Source organism: Perissodus microlepis, chromosome 14 (assembly GCF_051167445.1).
Source record: "Perissodus microlepis isolate ML-2025 ecotype Zambia chromosome 14, ASM5116744v1, whole genome shotgun sequence".
In the NCBI taxonomy this organism is placed as follows: Eukaryota; Metazoa; Chordata; class Actinopteri; order Cichliformes; family Cichlidae; genus Perissodus; species Perissodus microlepis.
In genome coordinates this window covers 3,954,331-3,977,355 of record NC_140474.1, presented here as the reverse complement: position 1 = coordinate 3,977,355, position 23,025 = coordinate 3,954,331, and the positions used below count along the sequence as shown (strand labels likewise).

At 40.8% G+C, this 23,025-nt stretch overlaps 1 protein-coding gene across 2 annotated transcripts in view; it reads right to left on the bottom strand.

Moving 5' to 3' along the window:
* slc8a2b (solute carrier family 8 member 2b) overlaps positions 1-23,025 on the bottom strand; it is a 201,268-nt gene that overhangs the window by 71,805 nt on the left and 106,438 nt on the right. The gene's annotated exons all lie outside the window — the stretch shown is intronic.

The window sequence follows — 23,025 nt, the reverse complement described above, 5'->3', positions numbered from 1 at the left end:
TCCCTCTTCCCGCTCCACCGCAATCACCCACACATGCAGGTCCTTGGGGTAAAGGTGTGTCACCAGGGTGCAGGGGAGGCATCCCCCCCTCTGTCCCCTTCTGGCTGCCTGTGCCTCAATTTTATCTCACAACTTAGACATTCACATTACTCACACTCTCATAACACATTCATATAGGACCTTGGGGGTGGGCACGCTACACGGCATCCAGAAGACCATCGGGGTGTACACCTCACCCCTGGCGTCGTTGCCCACCTCTCAATTTTAAATACACGTAGACATTGAGGGCTATCAGGAGGGGCTATGCGCTTACCTGCTGCTCTCTGGCAGGTAGCTCCATGCCCTCCTGGGTTTTAAATGCACCTTAGAACACACATGCATCAACACTACATATGAGCGGGCGGAGAGAGGTTTGGAGTCTTCTCACACCCCCGTTCTCTGGCCTGTTGGAGCGGGGGGGGGTCTGTGTCTATATGTCAGGTCGGGTATCAGACGCCACCTCTCTGGGGACATCTCAGGCCTTCCAAGGTATGGAGGCCTATCTCCCCCCACCACTTCCTCTGCCAGTGGCAGACGCCCTCAGACATCCGTGCATTGGTGGTTCTTTGTGTCCGGCGATGGGCGTCCAGGTACACCCCAGCTCACTCCTGGTGGCTGCTTGTCGGGGCCTGGAGCCTGGGGCTCGCTCGGGCCCCTTCGGGGGTGGGGTGCCCTCGACCTCTCGGCCTGGGGCTCGGTCACTCTGGCACAGCTGGCTGCCGGCGGAGCTTAGGGGCACTTCACTGCAACCCCCCCTGGCTTCTGCTCCGCGGCTGCTGAGTGAACCCTCATCTGGGGCTCTCCTCAGCTCTTTCCGGCTGCCCCTCCGTTGGTCTTCCTTGGTCTCTTGTGCTCTGAGGGCATGTCTGGATGTCTGGAGCCTGGATCTCCTCCATACCTGCTTCATGCCCTGGTGGACGGGGCTGTGGCCCCCCCACACCCTCTAGCAGATCATTACATGAAGGAACCTTTTAAATACAAGTGCGCTCATGCTCACAGGTGTACACACGGGTGCTCACACACACAAACTACACCCTTTTTGGCTGCTAACTCAAAGCACCCTGTGCGCTGTCGATCTTACGTGCTGCACAATAATATTTAATATTTAGTATTTACTGTTATATTCACCTAGATCATCGCGATGATGTTGTTTATTATATTGCTCTCTTTTTTTGCTTGTTTTCTCTTTTTTCTTTCTCAACAGGTGATCCAGGTGATTGATATATTTATTTTTTGTCTGTTTTGTTGGTTTTTGTTTTTTGACCGTCCCTCTTCCCCGCTGTTTTTCTTTCCCTACCTCTCTTTCTTTCCCCAGTCATGTCTGTCCCGTGTGTAGCAAGAAAAAATAAATTAAAATGAACAATAAAAACAAAGGTGAATCAAATAGACCAATACGGCAAGGCTGGGATGGTCCATTTGGTAAAGTAAATCCGTTGGGCATCTTTCTTTACCTTTAGACAATAATTCTGATGGCAAAAGAGCCAAACGGGACAGGCGGGAACAAAAAAAAATAAATAAATAAATAAATAAATAATAAATATCAGGAATCTAGCTCATGTGTTTCCAGACATGTAACACGAGTAAAACACAAATTGCTGTAGAGTTTAGACGGCTGGATTAATTACAGCCTGAACGTCTGCTCCAGCAGATGAATGTGAGACTGACGAATGAAAACCTTCGTCTCAGACTCCTGGATGATGTATGAAACCCTGCTGGCAAGCTTTTTCTATCTTTTAAAGGCGACTCAGTCCTCTCTCCCTCTCTTGCTCTATTCTCCCCTGAGCAAATAACAGCAGTAAATGACAAATCAATGTTTCATATCAATAAGTAATTTGTGGTGAAAATGACAGGGCAGGATGAGGATTTTATTTCAGCCATACAGGTTTCACAGCAACAAACACTATGTGAGTTTTCAGGAGAAAGCACACACGAGGACATTAAACAAACAAACAAACAAAAAAAAAAAGCTGATTTATCGTATTTTGTATTTTGTACACCATTTTCCCGTTTAGTTTTGGAGCAGCTGCCAGATTTTCCAAGTAAATCAACCTTGAAACTACTTAAACTGACAAAAGCTGCACAGATTTTACTGTGGCAGCAGCCAGTGAACTACCAGTGTGGTGAAGAAACATGACTATGACTCTAACTGCTTCTGAAAAGCAAACAGTTCATGTAAAAAGGGTCCTTTGACTTTTTTTTTTCTGGTCATCCAGGTGAAACAGGGTGAGAGGCAGTCTGTCACACCACATGCTGCTGCTCAAAGAACAAAACCTGGGCCTTTTTTTTTTTACTACAGTGGAAATAACACCAGTGCATTCAACCATGCCTCCATCTTTCCACTACTTCAAAGTTTTGCGTTCCCAAATTGTCACTTTGGGGCTTTTGTGTTTGTTAGTTGAGCCTCAGGAACAAAATAAATGTAGACAGGATCATCCTGAATTGCTCTTTTTAGAGACGCTTCAAAGCCAGGTCTCTTTTTGAACTGTTTCATTGTGTAGTTCTATAGAGATAATAATTAAACAATTTATCACAATATTCTCAGTTTAATTATATTTTTTTTAACGTGAAGCACAGAAACAAGAATAACAGTCCTTATTATGGTCACTCTGACACAGCGAGGAACATAAAACTTCTTTGTTTCACTCAGTTTTTCACTCAAATTTCAGATAACAGCAGCTTTTGACTCTTAATATTGTAAAATTAACTTATATTCCTTCTATTTGAAGGACCAACAGTTTTGGACTTTAATTCTCCCCAAATGGGAGATTAGGAAAACCAAACTGAGAGGCCTCACATAGAGTGTGTGCAAACGCACACAGACAAAAACTGCACAATCTGACAAAATATAATAAGGCACAGATGAACTAAATAATAGAGTCTGTCTCTCTAGATTCTCTATCATACAGATCAATGCAATCTTGAGTGCTTCAAACACTTGATTCCTCTCCTTGAAACCTCTCTGTGCTTCTCAGTTCCTGCCACCAAATGTGACAGGAGGAGGTGAGGAAGCGGCACAAGCCGAGAGGCGTTTAACAAAAAAGTGAGACATCCTCCAAAAAGCCTCATTTTAAAGCAATTTCAATTAAATATAAGGTGTGGCAGAAGCTTGTATTACGACTGCTGTTGTGTTTTATGATCACAGATTTTATGATCACAGATTTATATTTAAGGCTACTTTACTTACATTTACAAGCTATAAATGTATCATCAACAGAACATAAACAGTAAAGTGTAGAAGTGACGAGTTTCTTCACAAAGTCAATCATCTTAAATAGCTCAAACATTTCATGAAAACAAAGAAATGGTTGTTTAAGGAGTCCTCCTTCTGCCATCCACCCACCTATCCATTCATCCATCAACTCTCGTTTGTACACCTCCTTTTTACACTGAAGGTAAAAACACTTCTGCAAAGGATACACCTGTGCATCCTCAATTAAAAGTGAATCCGTCAGCACAGCGTACTGAGATTAATTTCCTTCTAACAAAGGTCTAAGGAGCTTGGAAAGAAAATCTCCAAAAGTTGATTCTGTTCATCTGGACGTAGCCTTTTGTGGGAGAAACGTTTCGTCACTCATCCAAGTGACTTCTTCAGTCTCAGCAGACTGCAGGTTTCTCCAATCTTATAAACAGTACATTTGCATAATGACTGAAACCAGCCCAGCGAAGGAACAATGGGCTGGGAGGTCAGTTCCTTAATCTTAATTATGTAAATTCTCATGACATTGATCAACAACCACTGATCAAAGGCCCCTGATCAATGACCATGAGTACCATTCACAGAGAGTTGGGGAATGGCTGCAATCACAGCATTGTAAGATGGTGACAGATGTACCCTTAGGCCCCTCCTCGATTCAGAGATGGTCTTTCCCTTTTCACGTAAATGGCCTCCTTGACTCCGCCCTCAAACCAGCGTTCCTCCCTGTCCAGGATGTTACATCCTCATCATTGAAAGAGTGTCCACTGGCCTGTAGGTGTAAATAGACTGCAGAGTCCTGGCCTGACGAGGTAGCTCTTCTGTGTTGTGCCATCCGCTTCGCCAGAGGTTGTTTGGTTTCCCCGATGTATAAATCCTGGCAATCCTCCTGGCACTTAACAGCGTACACTATGTTACTCTGTTTGTGTTGCGGGACCCGATCCTTGGGGTTTAAAAGCCGCAGAGACCCGGTGTTTAGAAAAAATGCGTCTCAACTGCTCCGATACTCCTGACACGTACGGGATCACTGCAGGTTTTCGCTTAGGCAGCGGTTGTCCTTCTCTCCTGGATCGGCTGCAGCTTTCTTTTGGTGCCTTCCCAGCTTTGACAAAAGATGTTTTATCTTCATGCTGCTGGATAAAATCGACTGGTGGTTGCTTTCCTTACACTAGCGAGCATAGACAGTGAAGCTGAGTTTGAAGCGTGTTTGAAGCATGTTACCGTGCACACCACGTGGGTATTCATAATGCACATGAAGAAATGTAGATATGTGTGGAAGTATGCGATCTGACATGCAACAATGTAACCCTCACATAGACAGAGGAAGACAAAGACAACTGCTGTCTGCTAAGAAAAACGGGTTGCTAATAAACCCACGTGCAGGAATTCAACCATATATTTAGATGGCTGCCATGGAAATAAGCAGCACTCAAAGTTATTTTATTTTGAGCTTTTTTTCAACAAAATGTGAGTCTTCAAATGGTGCATTTTCTTTTAACACAATGTAAGCTTGCAACAGTGTGTTTAACACCGAAAACCAGATGATGTGGAACACCTGCAGGTCTGCTGGGTTAAAGCCATGTTAAAAGCTAAAATTTGTGAGACATTTGGTAAAGGCTTAGAGAGCGCTAACTCAAGGACAGATGCCACTCCTGGGTACTTTGAAAATAGTCAGCAGTCTAACAGACTTGTCTCTGGTCTTTTAAAGCAGACTGTATTAGCTGTCGCAGCAATACACTTCCAGAGGGGAGATGCTTTATGGTCCCTGGTGCTTTTCTCCATCTATTTCTACCCTCTCTCTGCCTCTCAGCCCATCGCTTTCTCTCTCAGTTCTGTCTTTCTCTCTCAATGTTCATTTTCTGGTACACAAACACAATCATTTTTCAGAGTAACTGTCCTTTAGATGGCTGGCTGTTATTTTACTGTCACCACAGAAATCCTCATCCAAACTTTGAATGGTGAGTGGATGACGAAATGACAGAGATGGCGAGACGCAGCAGGATACAATCCATGAATTAGAAAAGTGTCTTTCAGTCAGCAAATAAACAAACCACCTGATGCTCTCCCAAACACTCGCCTCACAACAAAGCCCCTTTTTCCTAATAAGACTCCTCTTCATTTGAAGGACTATTTCGATCTCTTCGCCAGCTCCAGAAGATCATGTGATCTAGATTAGAAGTGTTTGAAGCTTTAATCTGAAACTCAGAGGAAGAAACCACTTTGTCTAATGAGGTCAAGAGTTTACAAAAAGGACTTATATGTTTGGTTTTAACTTTCATCAGCAGCCCCAAAATGTTGCTCTGTATCACACACGCACACTGGTGTCTGGCCTCAAGTATGTCATGATCAAATATTTTCTGATTTGGTTTCTAGTTCTTAGTAACTGTGTAGGAAGAAAGCTTTTTAATTTTGACAAGCATAGTTAAACAGTAACCAATCATATGTCATAGCTTAAACAAAATAACTATTTGTATTCTCAGCTTTTAATCCTGAGATGAATCTTCAGCCAAGTGTTTGACTTTGACGGTTTTTATTGCATGTTGTTGGCATAATTTATTCTTCATTCAGTTCATTCTTGTGGCGGAGGTGTGGTCCCTGGCTCAGCTGCAGGGGAGGGGTGGTGCAGTGAGATCAAAGGGGCGGTGCCGGGGAGGCAGTCTATTGTATGCTGTATTCAGCGTTGCTTCCCTTGACATGTTTTTCCTGATTAGTTTCAGCTGTGTTTCCCATTTTCCTAATTACCTTTTGTGTATTTAAAGCTTTTGTATTCCCTCAGTTTTCACCTTTGTTGTTCTGTCATTTGTGGAGTGTGTCGATTTCTGCACACATATGCTGACTTGTACGATCGAGTTAATAAAAACAAGGCATTATTTCTTTTGTAGCTGAAGTCCATCAGGTGGCAGAAACCCTGATGGTTTCCTTACATATATGGCATCTTTTGGTGATGGTGCTGTGGCAGTATTAGTTAGCAGGAAATAAGAAAACTAAGGGTAAGGAGTTTGGAGTTTATATGCCAGGTGACAATTTTTCTCTACAGACTTGGACCGTTGTGTTTAAGTTTTTATCTTTTCCACTCACCCATTAGTTAAAATCTTTGGTCTCTTTTGAGTTTGTTAACTTGTTGATCAAATGTTAGGTTTAATCCAGAGGCTTGTCATTTTGACACAAAGACATTAGCCACAATCTTGAGGCTGTTCAACAGTGACATACTACAAAGACTGGAGCATGTCAGTATAGATATATGATATCTGTACTGATGTCAGCACAGCTGTTCCACACTGTGCTTTCAAAAGCATGATTAAATGATAAAATGATACTTAATTTACACCTTTTGGCTTGGGAAGGACAATTAAGTAATCTTCAAAGTAATTAACTAATGATTAGCTTTCATTAAATGTATCTGTTTTGTGTTTGGGTCAGCCCTCCTGTGCTCGGTCACCTCACTTGGCTCTGATTTCTAAAGCTGGATAAATGGCCTGGTAATATCTAATATATCATGATGACTTGCACTAATGGACGTGTGAAACACTAACATTTGTGTGTGAATCCACACAGACTCTAAAATGCCCAACTTTATAGCACAAATAAACATGTGTACAAAGATGGGTACAAATACAGTTTTAGGCTCTGTGACTTCCCTTCATAACTTAATAATAATAATAATGGATTGGATTTATATAGTGCTTTTCAAGGCACCCAAAGCGCTTTACAATGCCACTATTCATTCACACACTGGTGGAGGCAAGCTACGGTTGTAGCCACAGGGGCCTGGGGCAGACTGACAGAAGCGAGGCTGCCATATCGCGCCATCGGCCCCTCTGGCCAACACCAGTAGGCGGTAGGGTAAAGCGTCTTGCCCAAGGACACAACAACCAGGACAGAGAGCCCGGGGATCGAACCAGCGACCTTCCGGTCACAGATGCGCTTCCCAACCCCCTGAGCCAAGGTCGCCCCGTGATATTTAAAACTTCAATCTCATTGACAGATGCTGTGAAACAGCTGTCTGCTAGCCCTCGTAGACACGGATCAGAGTCACTGAACTGAACCTGAATTAGACTGTTTATTCCTTTGGTTCAATTTCCATTTGAATTATGAGACTGATGGCCTGCATGATATGTGTGTTGTTGGATTGCACCTGTACAGTTATAATAACCTTTGTACTTTATAACATAAAATTAGACCCACGTAAACAATTGAACTTGGAAAATTAACTAAAATAAATAAAATACAGAGAAAATATAATATAATTTTTAATGTTTATTAATTCTTTTTAAATCAAAATTTATCTTAAGAGGCATTGATAGATGTGCACATTGAGATGTTGGATATCTACAAGACTGTGAGTCAACCACTGTGAAAAAGTGTATTTCTATGGTAATACCTGTACTGATTTCCCCAAATCTTGCCTCTGAGATATTCCATTCATACATAAATAATTGATTTATTATTACACTCACATTCACAGCTATGTGCAATTTAGAGTTTCCAGTGAACCCATCACCACTAACTGCATGTCTTCGGACTGTGGGAGGACGCCAGAGTACCCAAAGAGAACCCACGTAAACATGGGGAGAACACGCAAACTCCACAGAAAGACCCCGGCTTGATGGTGGAATTGAACTCAGGACCTTGCTGTGAGCCAACAGTGCTAACCACCACCCCCCTCCAAAAAAACCCAAACCTAACCTGAATCAAGCAAACTCACTCTGGAAACCCACTGAAAAACAAGAAGTCAAAACTAAATAAAACCCAATTATTGGTTATTCCAGCAGACCTCACACCGCTGATCCTTAAAGAAAAGGTACACATTAATCTTTGTTGCATGATGTGGGCTTTGCTTACTAAACATCAATAGGTTTTGAACACTATTACTATAAAATGTTAGTATGACACCATCAGGACAGAAATCAAATTCCTCTTAATTTCTTCCCAGCTACTACACTAGCTGGAGTCTTTCCCAGCATGCAGCTCACAGGGGACAACCAGCTTCGTGCACACAGTGCTGTCACACCTTCAGAACAAACAACACGGCGTCTGTGGGTCCCCTGGTCCCCACGCAGTCATGCATAGTGATTATCCTCAAACTGTCACTGAAATCTGAAGAGATTCGGTTTTGTTTCAGTTTCAGGTTGAAGATTTTTTACCTTTCTTTGTGTCACTGAAACTGAGTGATGAAAAAACTGCCCAGGGCACAAGTAGATCAATTTACTCTATTTTCTTTCACATGCCACGTCCTCCTTCTGTGCCACTTTTTCATCCCATTTACCAAGTCAAAGGAAATTTAATGAGCGATTGCCCTTTGTCAGGTTACTCCGAAATATCAGCCGGAGCCAGCTGGCTGAGGCTCACAGAAAAGATTTTGCTGCTGTAAATTTTGGTGACACAAATTTTTAGGAAGGAATGATTATAAAGTGTTCCTCTGAAGAAAATCACCAGCAAAACCTGCAGCCAGGCATGTTTACTAATGGTTTAGCCTGAATGTGCAAACGGAGAAAAACATTATTTTGTGTGTCTGCGTGTGTGTTAGCACTATCACTACCTCATCAAAGGAGGAATATCAGAAAGATATGAAGCACAGTGAATGTCTTCTATCAACTGTGAAAGCTGAAGGCTTAGCTGTCAATTTTTTTTAAATGTTAACATCATGTACGCATATTTTTTATTTTTGGATTCAATGAAGAGTAGATTTGCTTCATTCACAGTTAAAAATAAGTATTTGTTATCTTATAGAGGAGTTTGTCCATGTTCTGTTTGACAAGACATGTTTTAGCTTCTCTGCCTTTAAGACAACTTTATTCTGATTGGTTGCCCGTCACAAACAGAAGGTCTGAACAGCTGATAGCGTCTGGTAGTGCATTTAAGCTCAGTGCCAGAGGTGTGCGGCTAAGACATCCACTCACTCAAAGAAATATGAGTTTATAACATAAGAAAAAGAATACTAGATCTTCATTACAATGCATTACACTGGGGCTGACTGAATGATGTAGACACTTTTTAATTTGTATGTGAAGCCCCATATATAAAGGAACTGCACATATATTGAACACTTCTGCAGTTCATGGTTTGCATGCTGTGCCATTTTTATTGCTGCCACTGCAGAATAAAAGGTGTCCTCTAAGAAATGAAGTGGAAAGTAAATGTGTGAAGGCTGGAAATCTGGAGGGACGCTAGCTGTAAAAGTCTTTCCATAACCTTAACCATGCTGTATGTACTGACAAGAAGGATAATGGGAATTTTAAAACACTGACATTCAGAATTGATCTTTCTACCACAAATTTGCCTATTGTTGGCAGTGTTATCTTTCCTGTGTGTGGGTGTGGCTCCTTTTAGGGAGGTGATGTCATCAGTGACTGGCAAAAGCACAAATTGAGACATCTGTGAACCAGCAGGACCTGAGCACGCACGAGTGTACCCACACATTTCTACTTTTCATCAGGTTCTCACCCTCCCTCTCCGTCTCTTGTCTGCGAAAAGGAACAGAGCATTTAATGTGTTAAGCAGCAAAAGTAATAAACCACTAAAAGCAGGGAAACTGGGAGCTCTTTTGATATTCATCCACCAAACATGAGCATGTTTCATGAGTGGGCAATCCGTACACAGCTACACACAGATATCGTGCCCGATTTGTCACACGTGATCTATAAATCCATTTTTTCATTACACATATGCACACACAACACTGTGAATCCATTTTATGTCCCAGCCATCAATCACCAATAAATAGTGTTTTTAGCCTGTATCTGAACAATGACCAGAATGAGACAATCAGCACTGTGATTAATGACCTGACTGGAGAAGAAGGGGATGAATGCGTTACTCTTGCATGTACATCAAACTTTTCTCTCTCTTCTTGTCTCATTCCTCTTGTCTCATCGCTCTCTCAGTTTTATCAGTTACAACAATGTACTGCATTTCCCTCTAGACACTATCCCTCAGAGGATCATGGGATTGCTGGGAAACCTCAGCTGATGAATGTGTGTGTGTGTTTCACCTGCAGACTTTCTGAATCATTTTTCTGTCTAATCATTTAAAAATTTCCAAAATTTGGGGTTTTATATGATTGCTTGATATACACACTAATGTTTCTCATAGAGCTGGAGTTAGTGAAGGGCACAGAAAAGGAGATGCACCCACACTTGCAGAAAGAAAGAAACACAAAACATATCTGCCTCCCCAGTAAGTTCCCATCCTGTGGATGAACTCCAGCTGGTCTTGGACTGATCCTTGTTTTGCTCTGCAGCCTTCGTGAGCTCAGCATAAAGCTGCCAGCTCTCCACCAGCTGTGGAACAAACAAGAACGCTGTTGCCAGATGCAGAACAAGACGTTTGACTTGGAGTTTGACCAAGTGGGGAATGAAAGGGTAGAATTAATCGATTGACACGCTGAACGGAAGAGTGGGGAGACTGCAAGTAAAAGTCAAAAATATAAATAAATTGCAAAATATACTCAGGCAGCCAAGTGTTGTAGGGAACAATGAAGGGAACCACCAGTGTAATGCTGAGTGTTTCCACAGAGGACCTCTGAGGGGATGCTTGGTTTGCAACAATATCGAGGTGGGTGATATGTTGCGAAAAAACATCTACATGACCTTCGTGAAGATTTAACACAGCACCATATTGTTGAATATTTTAACACTGAAGAGAAAACTACAGTAATATGTAATATTAACAGGCTCCAGAAAATTGTAAACCCTAATGGAGCCTTGTGTGAACCCCCCCCCCTCCCCTCCCCTCCCTCCCCATCACAGCAAAAGTAAGGAAGTAAGAAGCAGAAGGGCTTTAGGAATGCACTGCAAGGTCTTCTGGAAAAATAAAAAATGTTATACACAGATTTTTCAGCTTCCCAAAGAAACATCATCCTGCTGAAATGTTGCTGTTCACACTGCGTTCCCTCAGTTTTCCATCTCACGTCTGGGCACCTGATATGCCTTTTAAACACATTAATCTGCTACTCCGGCTGGATTCTTGGCTGGTGTTTCCTTGCCTCCCTGGTTCCTAAAAGCACTTCCCCACCAATGCGGCCTCATGCTTTATTTCAATGCTGGGCTGCTTTCAGTGAGAAAACTCTGAAATCAATCAGCGGTAGAGTGGCTTTGTGCCGGCATGAGTCATTGCTGTAGTAGAAGAGAGAATAGATGCAGCAGTGCACCCATGGGCGCCTTGGAGTTGCTCATTTTTGGCATTTCAGTCCAGTCAATTAGATGTGAGTTGATATCTCCCCATTTATTACTTCAATGCAGTCTTTCGCCTCACATGTGTAAAATGTTCTTGGACCTTTTCAAACTCTGAAATCTGCTACTTCAATGTCAAATTTCCTCTGTGGCCTGCAGTCTTACTGTAATCACATTACCTTTCTGTATACATTAATAATGTAACACATAACTATTCCAAGACTGTTACAAGTCACACAATTAAGTTCTTATCTGTTGTACTTCTATAAATTATTTGTTTGATGAAAAATAATCACCATATAATAAATAATTAATCCCACGTTTCCATGTAACTTCTGTACATTACATGAAAGTTATTGTAAACTGCAGCAAACACAGCCTCAAAGAGAGACAAAGCTTTATTTATAATAAATAATGAAGCAGATATGCACAGTCAAGCATATAACCTGATATATCTCCATCTGTTTCTACAGTGGAATGACGATCCCCAAACTCGCTGTCTCTTGTGGAAATTTTTAGTGAGTAGACGACAAACAGCACTTTGAAAAGCAAGACTTACCAACACTCAGTAGCTGTGTGCACAGACACACACACACACACACACACACACACACACACACACACACACACTGAATGGTGCATGAATACCGCAACCAACCAGCCATTAGGCCGGGAAGAGCACTGGGAACTAAATAAAAATCTAAGAGAAATGCTTTTTCACAGCGTTTCAGTCTTTTACAAGTTCAAACTAAATACAAGGCCTGCATTAAACTTGATTTGTTTCAGTCATTCATGAAAAGGTTTTCACAGAAACCTAAGTGCACAAATCAACTACAGTCAGCGAAAAATTGCAGATGACCTCCATTACAGTCAGTCAATAAACTGGAGGAGGATTAAACAACAGGTACAAGGCTGTTCCTGCACTTGGACAAAGCTTTTCAATGTCTGTGAATTATTTAGTGTAAAGAGAGAGTGTGTAGTCGGTGGATTTAAGAGCCAAGTACTTTCTTTGTAAAAGCTGACAGAATTCAATCTTTCTAGTTTTTATTTTTCTGTTGAATCTGCTAAGCGCGTCTCTTTTTTCTTAAATATTTCCTGTTTTGTGTTTTCATTCGCTGCTTCCATTTAACAAAATGAGAAGAATCCTATTTCAATCCCGTGACTTGAGAACAGCTTGAAGTTTTCAAAGTAATGTGAGTCAACAGAGCGAACATATTCAGCATTTCTGTGGGAAATCTAATTCTCCACAGCTCAGAATATTCCCATGTTAACTAAATAAAGCTGGTACAGAGGGAGCTGCCCCAAAATAAATAAAGCTAAAGGAAGCTATTCTTCTCATTTTCAGCTCCATGTTTTCTTTTTCTTGGACTTCACTAAAGAAGTATATTCAGAATTTATCTGGTACTGGGCGTCGGTGAAGCCCCTTATTTCACCTGCAGTCTCAGACAAACAGTTTTAGGTCTGTTCCCCTTTAAGGCAGCTCTCTCTCCTTTCTTGTCTGTGTAAAACTGAACACTTACACCAGTCTAAGGCAGTCCCATGGCAGGGATTACTTGCAGAGATACACTGTTCTCATTACTTAAAACCTTGGCCACTTTGTCATTATAGTTCCCCTTCAGCTTAAATTATGTGCTACATTCAATAAGCTATAGAAAACATGTCTGTCTGTGCGGTAAAGCTTTAAATGATAAAGTTTGGCTTAAAAATTCCTTCAAAAATCCTGCTAATAATCCTCAGTTTTACTACAACAGCTCTCAGATTAGTAACTTTCTCAGCTTCTGCTGTTTGTGTCTGGATGTGTGACTGCGGTTGGCAGCTCATATTAGCTGTTCTGTCTCATCCCGCTCCTCTAAAGATGTCTGGAAGATTCTAAAATTACTGTTATTTTGTTTGGTAAACACATAATTATAGTCCTTCCTCTGCTGCAAATGCATTGCATTTTCTGTGGCATCTCCTCAATAAAAGCCATTCTGCTGCCAGTGTGAGGCTTTCAGTGCAAAGCAGAAGAAAGAAATGCATTAGCAGAGTGAGAGAGAGAGGTACCTGTGAACGTCTTTTCTGTGTGAAGGGACTTTAAATGTTGTAACAAATAATAAAAATAATATAATGGTTTAGGTGCAAAGCCATCACCACTATATCTATGAGGTGACCCCTGGGCTGGGGGACTTTTGTTGATATCACAGCCCTCTCTAGAGTGCGAATGTGGTGACGAACAACCATGAAGCAGCTTCAAATAATCCCTCAGGCCACTGATCCATGTTAAAGTAAAAGTGCAGACTTGAGCTATTATGTCACAGAAACACAGAAATATGCTACACAGCACAGATTCACTGATGAGGATCTACTTTTTCACTTTAAAGTACAGGTTCTGAAATGTACTCAAAGTAAAAAGAAGCTCTTTGGTGGATGTTTCCACCCACAGGCCATTTCTTCCAAAGCTAACTGAATATCGTTGTTAAAACAATAATAGATTAATTTAAAATGGTAGAGAAACTACTGAAGTGACTGAAGTGAACATAACTTGTGTAGTTCTAGATAATAGGAATGAGGACATTCCATGTGAACTTTAAATTTGCAGATTTTAGGTTTTATTGATGAATCCTTACCTTTAAAAACAACCCTTTCTTTCTCACATCTTTCTCTGTCTCTGAGTGAAGTTATCTGTTAGTCTTTTCAGTGCCTTTAGCTGACAGACACACTGTGTGACTAACAGAAATGAAACAGTATGTGTTTGATTTTTAATCTGTTAGAGATGTTGCATTTGAAATTACCTGTCACTTAGAAAAATGTTACTCCCCTTATACTTCAGCTCGATGGACAATTTATGGACATCTGGACCAAATATGCAGTTCCAGGTTGAGTCTAATGCTATAACTGATGCATAAATGATACGTTTTCATCTCTCAGTGATGGATATGCCAGCAGGACAGTTTTTTAAGTATTATTGTTTTCTCCATTTAGTCTCAAATTGGTTTGGCATCTGGAAGACAAGAATAACAGGAAATATTAACTCCTGTCAATCATTAAACCTAAAGTGATGTAGGAGTAGAAAGTGGGAATATCTGTAAAACTGTAGGGAGTAAAAGTAGAAAAATATATGTATGGTAGGTACTGGATACTTCAAAATTCAGCTACAAAATATTTATACTTCATTACTGGGACAGGGAATACTGGAGTTACTGGTGGGAAGTAATAAAGTATGTATTTGTTAAGATTCCGACCATCAGGTTTTACTGATCTCACAGGACAAGATTAACTAAATAAAAGGGAGAAAATGATTTAAGTGCAAGTAGTGCTGAAGGTTGTGGTTAGTTTCACGGGTGATTTACAAAAGTTCATTTTAATTTTGCCAACAGCTGCACAATTTAGAGCAAGGTCGCAAAAGAGAAGTCATTCAGCTGCAGGAAATTTACTGAGTGGACAGGCACAGCTTGTTAACTGTGATCAGAAAAGGATACAAGTACACTTATACATTTATACAATTTTATTTATCTACATTTTACCCACATTTATACAACTAAATGTAGATCTATGGTGGCAGCCTGACAGAGTCGGAGTATGTTGGAAGCAGGCTTCAGAAATACTTTGACACTAAGTCAGCTTATATCACTTAGGGATAAACCAGAAATGCATGAATGACAAAAGTTTGTTTCTGTTAACAGTCTCACGACAGTTTTTTTGTTCTGGATTTGTTTAGTTAGAACAACACGGCTGAGATCGCCGTGGCAACCTTGTGCACTGTCCATGGTCCTGACATGACATCTGTTTAATGAATTTAATATTTTCCAGTTTGCGTCACCACAAAGAAACTTTATAAAGTGAAAATATGTTTTAACATTTATTAACATAAATCCATTGATCAGACTGAAATCCATCCAAGGTCAGATTAGTTTCACTGGTTTTGGTTCCAGGTCATCTGTGAGATCAGATTTTGAATTAGGCGGCTTGGTAATCTGCAAGCATTTGTCACGTCGTTGTCCATTATGCCAAATATAGACATGGCACACCACATGCCACTGCCATTCTTGTTCATAGCCTTGTTACTTCTCGGATTGACTACTGCAATTTACGCTTCTTTGGTCTTACTCAGAAATCGATCCATAAGCTTCAACGTGTCCAGAACTCTGCTGCCCGTATTATCACCAGGACCCCTTCTATTCACCACATCATCCCTGTCCTGCAGCAGCTTCACTGGCTCCCGGTCAAATATCACATCAATTTTAAAATACTTTTGTATACATTTAAGGCAATTCATCTCCTCTCCCCTCCATATCTCTCTGAATTGGTTCAGATCACCGCAAAAATCTTCGAGTTCACTACAAGAATCCGGTCAGTACTTTTATGCCAAAACCCAGTTTGCACAATCCGACCCGTAGAGAGCTGAGTAGAGAAGTTAAAAACAATCTGCAGGACTGCAGTGCCCATCAAACTGGAAATTCAATATTTGGACCAAAACTTTTTCTTTTTAGTCTGCAATCAGTGCAGAAACACCAGCTGTCTCTTCATCTCTGCCTCCATCCTTTGTGACTCATCCTCTATTATTTGGATTGGTTTTTGGAAAGTGCCCAAGTTCAAATAAATATACCCGACCATCAAACTGAAATGCCTTTTTTTCCTCCATATTAGTCCTTTGGGTGATTCACTACTGCATGCAACTGCAAAGTTTCCTGAAAGTCAGCGTCTATAAAATAAGCAGCATGAGCAGTGATTAGTTTAGCTACCAACAAGTGTCCTCAGTGGAGAATCATGATGTGTGCCGGGCAGATCGTTTGTGTTTCTACGTTCAGTCACACAACAATCTGAGCAAGAACTGTGACGCAGGCCACTGCTCAGTGGAAGTCCACTGCAGCCATTTCACAGTTTGTAGCAATCATTCTTAAAAATGGATATTTCTGTTTGCATTTATAATTTAAACCCCCAAAGAGGGGAAATATGGCTCAGGTGAAAAGTACCACTGTGCATTGAGCTGTTAAAAATGGGAATGTTGAAACTCTTCTGTCAGTGTCACACATCTGGTGACACCAAAATAATGATCGAATCCAGTATCCACACTCTTCCTCTCATTCTTTACCTGCTGCTGGCCCAGACAGTATGCGAGATATTAGTTTTGATGGGGTTAAGTGTTCATTAATCTAGTGCTCCAGAAAAAAGAGCCAGTGACACTTCTGGGTAATAACGCTGAGGGTTGTATCGATTTAAACAAATGAGGCCGTTTGTTTAAAACTGAACCGCAATCTGATCTTTCTCAGGTAATTTGCTTGTAATTCAACACACATATTCAGTCTAGGTGTTTGGTAAAAGTCACAGAAGCATGAAGCTTTTGAGTTTGTTTAAATCTCGGCACATGTCTACTTGTAATTAAATTCCGTCTAAACACACAGAGGTATTGACCTGCAGCACTTCTTGACCTTTTCTTCACATCGTTTCTTGCCACCTTATTACTGCGCAGCTCCGTCGCTCTCTGTTCATCGCGAGCAGCTCGTTTACAGATGATAAATGTGACGTGCATGTGGATGATAGTCATTGCTTTTGCATTTGATATGACTGGATTTTAGCCTCATTAGGATCAGACACGACCAACTGCTTGGTGGTGTTTCTACTTTTAATAATAAGATTTCTTTATAGAAAATTTGATAGTATTACTATGACTACTTTGATGGCAGTGTTTTGGTGCCCAGAGACGGCATCTGTGACCAGAATGGAAAAATATCTTTTATAAACTCTTGACATTTTTTAGCTTTTATGAAGGGCCTGTGCCCAGTACTGAAGAAGAAAGCAATATTCACCATTGTTAGAAACAAATCTTTAGTTATGCTTCAGTGTCTCACTCAGTTACATTTTGAAGCACGCTGACATAATGAAGACATTAATCATTAAAATATCTCACTATAATAAATTAATTTTCCTTATCATTAGTTATTAAAATAATGGGACACTGCAGTCAAACGTTCCTCGAGGATTCAGAAGAGTTCAGTGCATTTGCAATCTGTCTCTGACACCAGCAGGGTCTAGTCAACCCTATAAAACTTCCATAAAGACAAAAAAGATGTTTTCTTGGTCTCCTTGTTTTTTGTTTAAATGATATTTGTGATGTTACCGAACACAAAAACTCAGCAGAAAAGTGTAAACACTGCAATGTCCCCAGGTATAATGCAGGAAAAGTTTTTTTCATATTTTTCCTCCCTCATGTGCAGCACATGGCAGGATATCTTCCACTTCGAATGCATCTGTGCAACTGGAAATATTCTGTGAGCTTGAGCTGAATGGGCTCCCTGGATGGAGCATGCACCAAACCCCTGCCCACTCGCTAGCTGTGAATCCAAAGGACACATGCTAACATCACACAGACTTCATAATAGAAAACTGGCAGGTTGGAAATGCAGGTTCACACACATTTCAGGTGTGAAATTGGCTTCCGAGATGCAAATCTGATTCTGACCCTGATTCTGCTTCAGTTTTGTAACTGCTAATTCAGTCAACCTTACACTGAAGGAAAAAACATTGTCTCACCTTAGATTCAGATTATTGTACAGCCATTTGCATGAATCAGGAGTGATTCTACAGCACGAGCACCTCGCTGTCGCTATAAAATCTGACCCATTGTCCTCTGGGACAGAGCAACACACAGTGAGGGACAAATAACAAAGAGAGCCTCACAAACGTGCTCTCTTTTCCAATCTCTCCCTCTTCTTCACACACAGAAACTCTCATTAGCTGCGACTGAGGCTGAATAACACAGCAAATTGGTCTCTCAACAATCATTTTCTCTATGTCTGCTGAGGCTTGTTGGCTAGAAGGAGACAATCAGTGTCATCTCACATTACAGAGATACACAAAAGGTGAATGTCATCAAATCCAAAGCCCCCCCTTAAAAAAAACACAGACTTTAAAATGCAAAAAAAAAGTGTTTGTGGCTCTAAAACAGCTTCAAGACTTTGGCGAGAGCGTGACTGAAAATCACAATAAAGAAATGTTTGATAGGCCAAAGCTTCAGAATCCACTGACAGCACACAGAGGAAAACAGCTCTATAAAGACGGGAGCCCGAAATTTGTCATGTTTACTTTGACTACTTTAAAGTCTTTCTGTTGCTCACGTGTCGCGTCAGTGCTCTTATAATAAAAATAGATACATCCCAATCCTATATTGCTCTTTACCTTTGCTATTTTTAGTGCTTCAGTGTTCAGTTTTTTATCTCCTGTTTCTTTTTATATTAATGTCTTGTTACTGTGTAAAACATTCTGTTGTGCATTTACACTGTATTTAGTTCTAAGATGTAAAGAAAAAAAGTGTGGAAAACCACATTTTCCCCAAGCAGTTCAAAAGCCACAGATGAGGACAATGTGGAGATACATTAGTGAGTATGGAATGGGTAACTAACTCTGAAGGCTCTATTAATACTCAATATTTAAAGGTTCTGGAGTAACATACACTGCTAACAAGGCCTTAATTATTTTGGCAAGATAATGCCAAACCACATGTTGTACATAACCACGAGCTTGTCTCCACAGTAAGAATCCAAGTGCTGCACTTCAGTCATCAATTTGACATTAAATACTTTATAAAACAAAAATATGGTCGAGGAAAGCCAGAATTATTTATCAGCAAAAATCTGGTATTAATCAGGAATACCGCAGAAAACATGTCCTTCTACAGCAAACACAGTCCCCAAACACTGTTAATAAAAGCAGAGGTAAGACACCACAGTTGGAGACAAATGTAAGTTTACGTAAGAAAAAACAGTAACACTCTTGGACACCATAATTTGTTTCAAATCAGTGCACTTTCCCTTTTGTTTACATTGTGATCTCATCGTGAAAGTGTCGTACGAAGTGAAGGTTTCCCATGCAGAATGCAGTAAAACAAAACAGACTGATTTTCACCTCCAGCAGCATCTGAGGTCCACCTGTCTGTCAAACCTGAAGTACTGAATTTTTTATGCACGTCCGGCTCTTCATTATGTCCCTTGTGAGATAATTATCTGCTATTTTAACTGTTTACTTTGTTTCCAGCATCACAGAAATTAAGCTCACCGTTTGTAACACTGATAAAATCGATCATTTAGTTCTTCAGCCCATGATTTGTTCAGTTCTCCTCCACAGCTTCGAACTAAGACAGCAAGCCATCTGCTTGAGATGTATAAACTCATTTTCAGTGCACAACAGGTCATTCAAAACAAGAGCAGCAGCTGCATGAATACAGTGTAAAAGCAGATCAGAGGATAAACTGAGGCCTGAAAATAAAATAAGAATTAAAAACAGTGAAAGAAGAGCAGAAAAAATGCTGCCTGGTGTGCATGTCTGCTCACAGGATTATACTTTATTGTATTTAAAAGACAGTTTTAGTCCTGAGGGTGTGGACAAGCAGCTCCACAGTCGGAGGATTACAACTGTGAGTGTGTGTGTGTGTGTTGGTTGTGAGTACATTTGTTTCTCCGTGTGCATCTGCAGGGTTATACTGTAGTTGGCAGCTACAGGGCATAAAGCTTTCCATTCCTCTTTCTCTGCTCATTTTCTCTCTCACGTTGCCCAAGTTTCCAGCTCAACTCCTTATTTGCTTTCCAGGTAGTTGTGCACATGTGCCAGTTCAGAATATATGCCACGTTAGAAACTATAGAGAATAAAAGATTTATGACCATTTAAATGTCAAAGCTGTTCTTTTTAAAAATGTACTGCAGGCAGCCATTTGCAGTGAAACGTGCTCCAGCTCCACTGAGCTGCTGCAGCTGACAGTTTCTGAGAGCAGTTTCTGTCATAATCCTGCCTTAAATGGTCACTGAGCACAAAGCCTGCAGCAACTCGGTAAGAATGGAGTTCAGTCCACAGAGAAAAATCTTCCCCCAAAAAACGCCCCAATAAAACAACAACAATGACAAAAAGACAGTAAATATGGATTTGAGGCTACATCTGTTCTACTGCCCCAGATTAAAGTATCCTGCCTGACAGGACGCTCAGAGGTTCTTCAGTTTTCTGCACAGGCAGAAAGATTTCAGTTCATGTGAAGGAGGAGGAAAATGGTGGAGCAGTAGGGCGATACAGCTTTTGAGGAGTGGCGATATAAACATTACTTTTATTTTTATTGCTGAAAAAAACAAGAGCGTGATGATAAAGTGCAACTGCATCCAGCACAGAAACACTGCTAACACAACTTCAGCTCTTTGTGAGCATCTGCACAGACAGCATGCTAACACAAAACTAGCCAACAACCCAGAGTGATGATAAAGAGCGATGAGTCAGTGCTGACCACAGCTCAGCAGAGCCTGAACTTCAACAGGTAACAAACTGATGAGCAGTCAGGCAGAAGTCTCTACATCTACCTGCTCATGTTCTGCTCAGAATCACAGAGGCGATCGCTTTGAAGTGTCTTTGAGCTGGTTTTCAACTTGATTTTGTTCATTAATAGCCAAAAACAGAAGATCGTATGTGTGTCCCCATTAGGACAGAGATCTGCGTTGGTGTGTGGGACTGTAGCTTAAGGTTCACATTGTTAACTACTAATTATGAGACAATGTGTATTAGTCAAGTTGTTGCTTCATCATGTCTAAGTCAGCTTTGTTGTAACTCAGGCCCACAGTAAATATGTTGGTCTCTCAGTTATTGAGCAGGACATATGAAACACGGCTTCTTTACATATATATGCAACATTTTAACCATAGTGATTTCGATAAAATGTGACAATCATTCTACAAGACTAAAAGACAATTTACGTGACAGCAGCACATGTGGTGAGCTGATGATTTCTCTCCAGATGACAACTTTTTTATTCTGGTGTGCTGCCCAAATCACTGTTTTCCTCTGGCAAAAAAGCAAAAATGTAATTTAACACAATGCTGATTAAAGAAGGGACAGAAGAGGCAGCTCTCCTGTGATGGAAAAAAAAGGGTATCCCTCTAGATTTAAATTACAATAGGGCCACGAGGTTCACAGAGAAATGGAGGCTAATTGTGAGTGTAATTAGTCTTGTGATGAGGGTGAATAATGACCCACATGCACTCTCTGGATTGGATTTAAATCACTGACCAGCACAGGTAATGTTAATCCTCCGATTTCCTTTCAGAAATAAATCCACAGTCTAAAAGGGTTTAAGAAATCTCTGCTGCTCCTCAATAAAACTGATTCAAAATAAACAGCCGAACTCTTCAAGAATTAAATGCATAGCGATTACAGCAAGTAGCAGAGGCAAACAGCAGGTTAACAGTCTGGTTTCGCGTCACAATATGAGCAGCTGATCTGATCTGATGTGTTTTTTAAAAAACGCAAAGCACAGTTAAAAAGTTTGTGACCTTCCTGAAAAGCTGGAGGTGTTCAGCCTGCAGCTCTTTACCTAAAAGTTCATAGGAACTGCAAAAGATGAAAAAATGTTAGAGTGCTGAAAAATCCTCGACATTAGTTGCTTTTCTAATAACAGACTGCAGCTGGCTCTATGCACTGTTACAAACTCTTGCTTCTCATTAAAAGCCACCTTACTTTTTCTAGCTGAGCACTTGAATGTGAAGCAGAAGCAGTCTGATAAACTGTTTGCTTCAACGGCCACTTAACCTCCCGAGACCCTCCGATGCTGTGTGAACATAGTCCACAGTGATAAAAGACTAACTGGCATCAATGCGATAAAAATAATAATTTCCCTGTGATTCATCCACTCTTAGACAGGCTATCTGGTTCCACTGCAGGGATAATAATAAGACCAGTACACTGAAAACTGCTTAGTGACACAAAATGTCAAAATTGGGGTTTATTGGACGAAAACTAAAAGTTTTGAAAAAGCCCTAAAAGTAATATAACATTCTGGGGTTGCGACTGATTTGCTGCCCAGCCTGCCAATCACAAACCAAAGAGCTATAATTATACCTGTGAACATGACTGATGGAGACTTACCAGCAGAGCGGCAGAGGCCAAACAGCTGCAGCTCCTCAGCTCTAAAAGATGCCTGCTGGTCACAAAATAATAGAGACGTGAGAAGCATCTAAATATCGATCCTCTCTTCTTTTAAACTCTTCTCTTACTTGTCTCTAGAGGCATCCTGTCCATATAACGTGTGTCTGTTCGTGCTCACTAAAGCCCACAGGTCAAATTAATCACAGACCTCAATTTACACCCGGATTCACCTCAGCAGCTGTTTATTGTGCCTGCTAACCTCTATGTGAGTCAATTCCACCTTGGCTTTCATCAGAACCATTTCATTTGTCTCAGCAGTCTCAACCTAGACCCAGAAGCTCAAAGTCCAAGCTTTGGATTTACCTCCATCAGATATTTTCAGACATCTAACGCTTATAGAACTATGCATTTGTCACTGAACATGTCCCGAGAACTGTGTGAATGCACAGTAAAAGTATCGTTCTGAAATAAAGTTTGTTAAGAACTCAAGAATTTCCAGCAAGTTCCCCAGATAAGCACTCATATCAGTCTCACTCTGGGTTCTGACAGTTGTGTGTTAGCATCTTGTCTGCTGTTGTTGCTGTTCTTGTTTTTTGGAACCAGAGGTGTATTTAGACCAGAAGGTTGAATGCTAAATCATCAGTTAGAAAACTGGCTGCAAAGCTGGACTCTAACAGTGCAGTACCTATATCATTATCTGCTAATTATTGCTACTGAGCAGAAAAAAACCCTTAGAATTTCACTCAGCTA